The sequence below is a fragment of the Sphaeramia orbicularis genome, chromosome 20 (genome assembly GCF_902148855.1).
Source record: "Sphaeramia orbicularis chromosome 20, fSphaOr1.1, whole genome shotgun sequence".
Taxonomy (NCBI): Eukaryota; Metazoa; Chordata; class Actinopteri; order Kurtiformes; family Apogonidae; genus Sphaeramia; species Sphaeramia orbicularis.
The window spans coordinates 39,398,900-39,405,793 of NC_043976.1; positions in this window are offsets into that span (position 1 = coordinate 39,398,900).

Consider the following 6,894-nt stretch of genomic DNA (forward strand, 5'->3'; position numbering starts at 1 on the left):
ATTCCGAGATTTAAGTCAGAATCCAGACTTTTTTCTTCCAAATTCTGACTTTAATCTCAACAATAACGTTTATAAAAAAAAAAAGTCAGAATTCAGACTTTTTTCCTCCAAATTCTGACTTTAATCTCAGAACAATAATAAAAAAAAAATTTAAGATGGTCAGAATTCTGAAGTAAGATGAAAGTAAGATTTCCAAGATTAAAGTCAGAATTCTGACTTTTCTCAGAATTCTGACTTTTTTTCTCAGAATAATAATTTTAAAAAATATTGGACATTACTTGTTTTTTTGTTGTTTTTTTTTCTCAGTGGTCCTAATCGTCTTCCGTACCTTTTAATGGATACTTATTTATGGAGTATTTTCAGTACTGTTATTTAAAGTAGCTCAGTACTTCATCTAAGTGTTAAAACCTCCTCATGGCAGCGCTACGACATTATAATAAGCTAATTCTACCAAGTGCATTAATAGAATTCTAAGTCATTCACACAAAAATGGGTTAAAATCGAGCTGTAACTGTATTAAATAACTATTCGCATAATTGTTTGAGTCTTTTTTTTTTTTTTTTTCTTTTTTTTATGGGGATAAAAAATAAAAGTTGATTCCAGCCTTTAAATGCTAACTGTTTTCTGGCACCCTCTGGATGTGCTTTATGTAACCAACGGTGTCCAAATAGACGTGGATTAAATGCGGTAAGAAAAAAAAACTTCAATATCTACTTTTAATTTTGTAATAATTTCCACAGATTGGACTATTAATTTGCTTTTTTAATTAATAGTTTGTTAAGTTGTCAGGAGACTTCATGGACCCCCTGTAATATACCATTGTGTTGATGTTCCTGTGATTGTCCTCCAGGTGGTGCTCTTTAGCAACATGTCTTCATTGAGGTTGGCATCAGTTTAGGACATAAAGGAGATTCTCCTTCAGTAATAAACAAAACAGTTATTATCATAACGTTTTATATATAAAAAAATAAGAATGTACATGCAGACAGATCTCTAAAGCTGATATTTACCCCGCCTCCTGAAGGGGGGGGGGGGGGGGGGTTGTTTTTGGTTCGGTTTCTTTGTTTCTTTGTACGTTAGTTTGTTTGATGGTTAACACTCTAGCAGCAAAACTATTGGTTGAATTCATACCAAATTTGGTTTAGAGCTTGCCACTGACCCACAATAGATCTCATTAAATTTTGGGAAAAATAGGTCAAAGTTAAATTTTTTTAATGAATTTTTTTAATCTTTTTTTTTTCCCCCCATATAATCGGCCAAATTTCAAATATCTGTAGCTGCAAAACTATTGGTTGTATTCATACCATATTGGGTTTATACATGGACAGTGACTCAGAATATATCTCATTACATTTTGGAAAAAGTAGGTCAAAGTTCAAAGTTTTTATTTCAAATTTTTTATGTTTTATTAATTTTTAAAATCTTTTTTTTCCTCATTTACTTATAATGTGTGAAATTTCAAATGTCGGTATCAGCAAAATTATTGGTTGAATTCACACCAAATTGGGTTTATAGATTGTCAGAGACCCAGAATAGATGTGGTTATATTTTGAGAAAAGTAGGTCAAAGGTCAAATTTTTAATGAATTTTTAAATGTTTTTGGGTTTTTTTTTCCATTTACTTATAATGGGCGAAATTTTGAATGTCTGTAGCAGCAAAACTATTAGTTGAATTCATACCAAATTGGGTTTACATATTGACAGCGACCCAGAATATATTTCATTACATTTTAGAAAAAGTAGGTCAAAGTTCAAATTTTTAATGAATTTTTAAAATCTTTTTTTTCCCCATTTACTTATAATGGGCAAAATTTCAAATGTCTGTAGCAGCAAAACCATTAGTTGAATTCATGCCATATTGGGTGTATAGATTGCCAGTGACCCAGAATGGATCTCATGATATTTTGGGAAAAGTAGGTCAAAGTTCAAAGTTTTTACAAATTTTTTAATTGTTTTTTCCCATTTACTTATAATGTGTGAAATTTCAAATGTTGGTATTGGCAAAATTATTGGTTGAATTCATACCAAATTGGGTTTATAGATTGTCAGAGACCCAGAATAGATCTCATTAAATTTTGGGAAAAATAGGTCGAAGTTAAATTTTTTTAATGAATTTTTTAAATCTTTTTTTTTTTCCCCCATATAATCGGCAAAATTTCAAATATCTGTAGCTGCAAAACTATTGGTTGTATTCATACCAAATTGGGTTTATACATGGACAGTGACTCAGAATATATCTCATGACATTTTGGAAAAAGTAGGTCAAAGTTCAAAGTTTTTATTTCAAATTTTTTATGTTTTATTAATTTTTAAAATCTTTTTTTTCCGCATTTACTTATAATGTGTGAAATTTCAAATGTCGGTATCAGCAAAATTATTGGTTGAATTCACACCAAATTGGGTTTATAGATTGTCAGAGACCCAGAATAGATGTGGTTATATTTTGAGAAAAGTAGGTCAAAGGTCAAATTTTTAATGAATTTTTAATTTTTTTTTTTCCATTTACTTATAATGGGCGAAAATTTGAATGTGTGTAGCAGCAAAACTATTTGTTGAATTCATACCAAATTGGGTTTACATATTGACAGCGACCCAGAATATATTTCATTACATTTTGGAAAAAGTAGGTCAAAGTTCAAATTTTTTTATGAATTTTTAAAATCTTTTTTTTTCCCCATTTACTTATAATGGGCAAAATTTCAAAACCATTAGTTGAATTCATGCCATATTGGGTGTATAGATTGCCAGTGACCCAGAATGGATCTCATGATATTTTGGGAAAAGGAGGTCAAAGTTAAAAGTTTTTACAAATTTTTAAATTGTTTTTTCCCATTTACTTATAATGTATGAAATTTTAAATGTCGGTATCAGCAAAATTATTGATTGAATTCATACCAAATTGAGTTTATAGATTGTCAGAGACCCAGAATAGATGTGGTTATATTTTGAGAAAAGTAGGTCAAAGGTCAAATTTTTAATTAATTTTTAAATGTTTTTTTTTTTTTTTTTCCCATTTACTAATAATGGGCAAAATTTGAATGTCTGTAGCAGCAAAACCATTAGTTGAATTCATACCAAATTGGGTTTACATATTGACAGCGACCCAGAATATATCTCACTACATTTTGGAAAAAGTAGGTCAAAGTTCAAATTTTTTTTATGAATTTTTAAAATCTTTTTTTTCCCATTTACTTATAATGGGCAAAATTTCAAATGTCTGTAGCAGCAAAACCATTAGTTGAATTCATGCCATATTGGGTGCATAGATTGCCAGTGACCCAGAATGGATCTCATGACATTTTGGGAAAAGTAGGTCAAAGTTCAAAGTTTTTACAAATTTTTTAATTGTTTTTTCCCATTTACTTATAATGTGTGAAATTTCAAATGTTGCTATTGGCAAAATTATTGATTGAATTCATACCAAATTGGGTTTATAGATTGTCAGAGACCCAGAATAGATCTCATTAAATTTTGGGAAAAATAGGTCAAAGTTAAATTTTTTTTTATGAATTTTTTTAATCTTTTTTTTTTCCCCATATAATCGGCAAAATTTCAAATATCTGTAGCTGCAAAACTATTGGTTGTATTCATACCAAATTGGGTTTATACATGGACAGTGACTCAGAATATATCTCATTACATTTTGGAAAAAGTAGGTCAAAGTTCAAAGTTTTTATTTCAAATTTTTTATGTTTTATTAATTTTTAAAATCTTTTTTTTCCGCATTCACTTATAATGTGTGAAATTTCAAATGTCGGTATAAGCAAAATTATTGGTTGAATTCACACCAAATTGGGTTTATAGATTGTCAGAGACCCAGAATAGATGTGGTTATATTTTGAGAAAAGTAGGTCAAAGGTCAAATTTTTAATGAATTTTTAAATGTTTTTTTTTTTTTTTTTTCCATTTACTTATAATGGGCGAAAATTTGAATGTGTGTAGCAGCAAAACTATTAGTTGAATTCATACCAAATTGGGTTTACATATTGACAGCGACCCAGAATATATTTCATTACATTTTGGAAAAAGTAGGTCAAAGTTCAATTTTTTTTATGAATTTTTAAAATATTTTTTTTCCCATTTACTTATAATGGGCAAAATTTCAAATGTCTGTAGCAGCAAAACCATTAGTTGAATTCATGCCATATTGGGTGTATAGATTGCCAGTGACCCAGAATGGATCTCATGACATTTTGGGAAAAGTAGGTCAAAGTTCAAAGTTTCTACAAATTTTTTAATTGTTTTTTCCCATTTACTTATAATGTGTGAAATTTCAAATGTTGGTATTAGCAAAATTATTGGTTGAATTCATACCAAATTGGGTTTATAGATTGTCAGAGACCCAGAATAGATGTGGTTATATTTTGAGAAAAGTAGGTCAAAGGTCAAATTTTTAATGAATTTTTAATTTTTTTTTTTTTTTTTTCATTTACTTATAATGGGCAAAATTTTGAATGTCTGTAGCAGCAAAACCATTAGTTGAATTCATACCAAATTGGGTTTATAGATTGAGAGTGACCCAGAATATATCTCATTACATTTTGGAAAAAGTAGGTCAAAGTTCAAATTTTTTTTCAAATTTTTAATTTTTTTTCCCCCATTTACTTATAATGGGTGAAATTTCAAATTTCTGTAGCAGCAAAAGTATTGCTTGAATTCATACCAGATTTGGTTTACAGATTGCCAGTGACCCAGAATAGATGTGGTTATATTTTGAGAAAAGTAGGTCAAAGGTCAAATTTTTAATGAATTTTTAAATTGTTTTTTTTTCCCCATTACTTATAATGGGCGAAATTTCAAATGTCTGTAGCAGCAAAACTATAGGTTGAATTCATACCAAATTGGGTTTATAGATTGCCAGTCACCCAGAATACATCTCATTACATTTAGTGAAAAGTAGGTCAAAGCTAAAATTTTTTATGAATTTTTTAAATCTTTTTTTTTTTTCCCTTTTACTTATAATGGGCCAATTTTCAAATGCATATAGCAGCAAAACTATAGGTTGAATTCATACCAAATTTGGTTTATAGATTGCCAGTGACCCAGAATAGATGTGGTTATATTTTGGGAAAAGTAGGTCAAAGGTCAAATTTTTTTATGAATTTTTAAATTGTTTTTTGTTTTTCCCATTTACTTACAATGGGTGAAATTTTGAATGTCTGTAGTAGACAAAGATGTGGTTACATTTTTGAAAAGTAGGTCAAAGTTCGAATTTTTAAAATCTTCTTTCCGCCCATTTACTTACAATGGACAAAATTTCAAATGTCTATAAAAACATCAATTTTGTTTCAATTTTCTTGAAATTTGGTGCATATATAGAGGCAGTTGATATGATGACATCAGCTGGATTGATGCCAAAATAAACTACAACATGTGTGAGGGGTGGGGTTTGTTGTGCCTGGAACCACGGGTTTCATACGATAATAATTCAGATACGTTTCAACTTTCTGATGATCGTTCATGAATACGACAGTTCTGACGATAAAACTGGAGGCTGGAGGAAAGTGATTCAGACACAAAGTGATTATTGATAGAGTTGAAATAGTACAGTTTAGGATCATCTGCAGTCCAGTCTTTATTTCTTTTCTCTGTCGCCCCCTTTCAGTGAATAACCAAACAAAACCAGACAGGTTCAGATCAGCTCCTCCTCCTGGTGGTTCACGTCAGTGGAGCTAAACCAGGTCTACAGGTTTGAAGGGTTTCTGTGTTGGAGATGACGTACCTTCAGTTTGTCCATGAGATCTCCTTTATGGAAATTCCCGAAGGCTTTGAGCATCTTGAATGTTGGTGGTTTCTGCACCTTTTACTTTTTCTGCATCGGTTTTCGCTCCTGCAGGACCCTCAGCTTTGACCAGCTTTATTTACAGAAACAGACGAATAAAACTGTTAAACACAAAGCGATGAAAACAACCTGAAACATCTCAGTGGAAATAAGTGTCCATTTGTAGAGTTGGAGTTGGTGACCGCCTGAAAACTATGTACAAAAAACCCAAGGAGCGTTTACGGAGGTCTGAATAATGACCAGAGACCCTCTGGAAGTTTATTTATATGTAGTATAACCTTTGTATCGGACCACCAGAGACCACCTGAAAGGTCTACACATTCATTAGGGACCATCGAAAACACTGACACGTATCAGGAAACATGTCCAAGGCGCACACAACCTGAAAGTGAAAGCACTGGACGACCACCTGAAAAATATGTCAAATAACCTGAAACACCCCAGGGACCGTTACTAAGATGTTAGGAATTCTTTTTTTCATTTCAAATTGGATTCATTTGTCGTAGTGCATTTGGAAAGTTGTGCAGAATGTCAGTGTTCTGAGCTCACACTGTTGGAAAATGTGTGTGTATAATTTATACAAGTAACGAGCTGTTCTGGAACAGACGGGGTTTACTGTTTTCTTCTATGTGTGTTTTATTTCAATAAAGGATGTCTGTCTGCTGGTGTTGAGCTGTGAACACATCATTTTTGGACGTCTGTAGTCACACCCTGAAATGTTTTTTGAATCAGCCTGAAACCTTTTCGGGAGTGTTTATTATGATCTTAAGAATGTCCTAAATCACAATTTAGACAAATTTGAAATCATTTCCGAAAAGGTCATTTTCGGAAGTCATACTATAGACTTACAAAAAAATCAATTTTGGAACATTTTGGTTTTGACGTGAAATTTCTGTTAAATCGACCTTAAATACCTCAGGGAGTGTTTATTATGATCTTAGTAAACTCCTAAATCACAATTTAGACATAATTGAAAATATGTCCGAAAAGGTCATTTTCGGAAGACATACTATAGACTTGCGAAAAAATCTTTTTTGGAACATTTTGGTGAAACCCTGAAAATAGACTTAAATCAACCTAAAATACGTCAGGGTGTGTTTATTATGATCTTAG